This window comes from Macaca nemestrina, chromosome 5 (genome assembly GCF_043159975.1).
Source record: "Macaca nemestrina isolate mMacNem1 chromosome 5, mMacNem.hap1, whole genome shotgun sequence".
Classification (NCBI taxonomy): Eukaryota; Metazoa; Chordata; class Mammalia; order Primates; family Cercopithecidae; genus Macaca; species Macaca nemestrina.
The window spans coordinates 95,878,776-95,884,004 of NC_092129.1; the positions used below are offsets into that span (position 1 = coordinate 95,878,776).

A 5,229-nucleotide genomic window follows, 5' to 3' on the forward strand; every position below is an offset into this window, starting at 1 on the left:
CAAGTAACGCCTACTTCCATAGTTGCGGAAAGAGGAAGCAGGTGACTGCCCTGGGCATAGAATGCCAGCAGGTGAATCTTAACTCACTTTTCTGCTACAGAAGGTTGGCTTTGGCGTTTCTACAGAAAACAGGGATCTAGCATATTAAGTTAAAAACAGCCATTCCCAAACACTAATCTAAACTACTGCCAGTTTTCACTGGTCTCCTGTAAAATGAGAAAAATAACTACAATGTGCTGTGTTTTTAATAAAACTATATTCAATTAAAAAAAAAACCTGGGCTTTATTCTGAAACAGTTCCTTATTTTTTAGTATAAAACATTTATTTTCTTTAAGGCATAATTCTGGCCATATATTTTCTTCGTATTCCTAATTAGCAAGATTAAAAGATGGCAATCCTACAGTCATTCCCATATTGAGTTTCAAAAATGTTACCAATTTGTGACACCCAGTGATCCCCTCCAAACGACTGCCTTCTGGGGACTCTTTGGGGTCCTTGTGCATTGCTTATCAAAAAGGGATTCCCTTCTGAGGTCAGAACAAACTGCTTGGCATGAGAAGCAGGTCCAAAACTCTGAATTCTGCCTGTGACAGTCCAGTTGCCTAGACTCGAACAAGTCATTTATCCTCAGGGCCTCTTAGCCATCAAATTGAGTCAATAACTCGGGCTTCCCCCTGACTGGGCCGGGAGAAGTGAAAGGCTTAATTGTGGCAAGAGCAGAGCGCTGTGTAAGTGCTGAGTGTCTTCATTGTGCAGCATCCTAGGAGCTTTCCTTCACAAAGCCTGCTCAGCAGGTCCTGTAATAGCTGGAGAAAAAAATGTGAGGAGGGAGACTCTAACACATCAAGTATTTCCCTGGGAGTTTCTCATTTCAATGAGAAGAATATTCTCTAATTAAAATGCCACTACATTTTTTTAAAACAAATTGCTGTCTAATTTCCCTTTGATCTTTTTTCTTCATTTGGGTTGTAAGGTTTTACAGAAACTTTCCAAACGTTTAGAGTCTGCAGTTATTTTCTTTTATTCTGATTAAACTTCAAAGGACAAAACAAAAAGCCATCACAGCAAGCTAAGCTTTTTTTCTGCATATGCAATAAGCGTCTATGGGGCATCTCCAGCGTGCCTGTCATTGTGCTGGGTGTTGGAGATACAAAGATGAATAAATACAACACAGAACTTGCCCTCACTGAGTTCAATGTTTCCAGGAGGTGATCACACCATCAACAGAACACTGGAATGCAATGTGGTAACAGCAGAAACACCATCACGCAGCCATCTTACATAGGGCACTGTGACTGAGCTGACACTTTAAATGAAACTTAAAGGATGACTAAAATTCACCCAAAGGACAGCAAGGACATCCCAGGCAGAAGAGATAACATGTAAGCACAGGTTCGGGGGTGGAAAACATCATGTCATGGCCTGTGTGTGTATGTGTGTATGTGTGTGTGATTCTGTCTCCGTAATGAGAAAGGGTCAGTGTGGCTATGGTTTAGGGAGACTTTACTGAATGACATGGGCACAGGCCTGCTAACCTGAAGCAGACCATAAAAGAATTCCCTGAGCTTCCCCTAAAGTAGGTCATAAGGCCCTCATTCCATGGGTGAGGAAACGATATTACCTTCCCTCCCCTACATTGTTATTGTGGGGTGTGACTTCTATGCATGAAGCAAGGCCAGCCACATCTTACATCACAGATGGGTCAGGATTCAAAGGTTTACTTTAACAATCTGGAAAGAAATTTTAAAATGATTCCTGCATAAATAAATTAGACTTTAGTGCGTGTTTTAAACACAAACACCCCTACTGAAGGATTTGCAGATACCTTTGCTGACCCTGGAGGGAAGAATTATCTTGCCAACAGTTCTCCTGTGTAGTGATTTGAGGGGCATTTGCCCACTAGGGGCCAACCCAGGGCTCAGAAGGAATGACTGGAAATCTTGTTAAGATGAAGATTCTGATTCAGTGGGCCAAGATTTATCATTTCTAACAAGCTCCAAGGTGACCGCCAGTGCTGCCGGTCCACAGACAACACTTGAATATTGAGATCTAATCCACTCGCTGCCCACCCCATCCCCCAGTCTTGATGGCACAGCAACTGAGACGAACCATAGGGATCCACTGCCCTCAACTCCATGGCCAACAGTGCAGAGGCTGCTGGAAGATTGTCCAGATCCTCCCTGCACCCGAGGCACAGGGTCCCATCCAGCAGGAGTCCAGCCAGGCCCTCAGGGCTGGCAGAGAGCTGACTAGTATGTAACTAAGTCCACGGACCCAGAATTGGATGGTGGGGAGGAAAGTGGGGAGGAAGGAGGTAGAAATTGTGGGATGGAGCTGGTGCTTGCTCAGAAAATGGGCCCCGATATCTCCTATGGAAGGAGCTAAGAAAGATACTAAGGGACATAAAAAGAAAGATAGACGAGCTTGGACAAGGGACCAGGCAGAGCCTCTGAGTCATGGCATCAAGCACTGATTTTGTGCCAGGGACTGTTTGCATGCATCACATAGATGTCACATTTCATCTCCACACAACATCCTTGCAAAACAGATTTTAAATCCCTGCTAACAGATGAGAAACTTGAAGTGCAGAGCAGTTCAGCAAATCACCCAATCTCAGCTGGCACACAGTGGAGCCCAGCTCACACCCAGGTCTGCACAATGTGAAAGCCCAGGTCTTTCAGGTACCCCCTGCCCCCACTGTGCACTATCTTCATAAAGATGGATGATACAGGACGTTGTGCCCTAGGGGAGGGTCTTTAGATATCTGAATCTGAAAGCAAGTGATATCAGTGATGACTGAAAGAGGTGCTAGGCCAAGAGAAAGCAGGTCAAGAGAAGGTGACATCTAAAGAAGACCTAAGTATCTGGAACTGGACCACCTTTGGACAAAGTGACCTGGTCTTCCTGGTCCTGAAGGGGATTTGCCTTCACGTGAGCCAGCCAGGGATTCATGGCACCTCATAGTCTTGGCATGCACTGGTTGGTGGGCATCTTGGCAGAAATGGAATATTTACCTGAGAAAAAAGAAGACAGATGTATTAGTTCATTATCACACTGCTATGAAGACATACCCAATACTGGGTAATTTATAAAGAAAGGGGTTTAATTGACTCACAGTTCCACATGGCTGGGGAGGCCTCAGGAAACTTACAATCATAATGGAGGATGAGAGAGAAGCAAAGTCACATCTTACATGGTGGCAGGCAAGAAAGACAGCAAATGAGTGAAAGGGGAAGAGCCTCTTATAAAACCATCAGATCTTGTGAGAACTCACTCACTATCACGAGCAAGGCTCATGGGGAAACTGTCCCCATAATCCAATCACTTCCCACCAGGTTTCTCCGTAAACATGTGGTGATCCTATGGGGATTACAATTCAAAGAGAGATTTGGGTGGGGACACAGAGCCAAACCATATCAACAAAGAACTAAATGGAAAAAGACTATCACATGACAAGGTGTCTAGAACACAGTAAGCAATCAACACTTGGTAGCTGCTATTTACTACTATTGTTGTGGTGGTGGTGGCTGTTGATGAAGATGAAGCTCGGGACATGCTACCACAATACATAGCACCTCAGCATTTTAGAAAACAGAAGCAGGAAGGTCTCTCTGACCTTCTCCTGCCATTCTGCCCTGAAGCAGGCCATGAAAGAATTATCTAACCTTCCTCTGAAGTAGGTACAAAGGCCCTCATTCCATGAGTGAGGAAAAGATACTACCTACCCCTCCTTACACTGTTGTTGTGGGGTACTATTTCTGCACATGCCTAATAACCAGTCAGCAGTACGCTAGGAACATTCTCAGGCATAATTATACATAGAAGATTTCTGAAAATCCAAAGTCTGCGTAAGTCCAGCTAGCTGGCCAAACAAATCAGCCAAAGTTGCATAACTTATTATGAAGGTGCATTCACCCCATGGTGTTTTACATCACTTTTATTTAGGTATCAGGATGATGTTAGCAGGTGGTCAGTTACTGCTTATGCCTACTTGTCCCTCCTTACTGAGTTGTGATAGTTTAAAAATTGTTTTTCTAGATGGAGGGAGCCTCCCTGCCAAAAGAGTCTCCGCCTGGAGTTGAAAGACCCACACTGCTCCTCACTGATGTGCTCTCAGTCTCCTCATCTGTAAAATGGGGACAATCAAATCACACCTGTGCTGCCCACCTCAGGATCACTGCTGTGAGGACCGAGCAACATGATACATGTGAAAGAGGGGCAAAATGGCCACGTCCTCCACACGTAAAAGCCATGCTGACTTTGCAGACGTCTTGCCATTCTATTCTAATTTGGGCACTAACTCTTTATTAAAGCTTTATTTTTATACCTTCTGTGTTTCCTCTAAATGCCTCAGATTCTCTGGGGAACCAGCTGGCATTTACTTCCATGTATACCTCCATAAAAGTTTACATGGAACTTAAATGAAAACTTACATGCATATATCATTCATATGTAGATATATGTATGTATACACACGTAATTTTTATATATACATAAAATTTCTTCTCTGTACTACATTTAAAGGGCTTCTTGTTAAAGTGGATGAGATGTTTGCACAATCAGTTTAAAAGATTATTATTTAAAAACGGAAATTGCCCAAGGCAGACAACTGGAAATCATTCCTCACTGCAACTCAAATGGAGGAAGTCGTCTAATTCTTGGGAATTTAGACACTCGTCTAGTAATGTAGCACAAAAATGGGCCTGGCTCAATCTGCTCTTCACATTTTGGTAATTTAAAAGGACATAACGGAATTTTATTTTAATGGTAATTGCAAACTCATGCAGAAAATGTAAATGCACATTTCATGATTAGCTTGCAGCATAAACTATGGCTTCTATTAATGTATTCCAATTTGTAATTCTTTTCACAGTATGAGATTTGAAAGCTGTGATTAAAATTAATTAGGTTAAGTAAAGTTTATCCCCCCTGAGCACTGCTATTGGGAACAAGCAAGAGGAAAATGCGAGCTACATCTGGCTCTGCAGGAAGCTGTGTCTTCACAAGAAGTCGGCTGACTTCTTTTCTCCCCACAGAGGTTGCATGCTGCTTATTTGGCATATCTCAACCACCATGTATCTCCTCAAGGAGCTAATTGAACCATTAAACTATTCTTTGCTGGCTCACAAAACCACATAGGCTGTGACTACATCATCTTCAAATAATGATAGTAGGTGGATCCATCAATTGTTTAAATACAGTAAATCTTGGGGGGGGAAACGCATACA

The 5,229-nt window shown here is 43.0% G+C and overlaps 1 long non-coding RNA gene across 1 annotated transcript; it reads left to right on the plus strand.

Moving 5' to 3' along the window:
• Positions 1-945: 945 nt before the first annotated feature.
• Positions 946-4,327, plus strand: LOC105496636 (uncharacterized). Its single transcript, XR_011623082.1, has 2 exons — positions 946-1,383; positions 4,040-4,327. It is a non-coding gene; the product is annotated as an uncharacterized lncRNA (long non-coding RNA).
• The last annotated feature ends 902 nt before the right edge of the window (positions 4,328-5,229 follow it).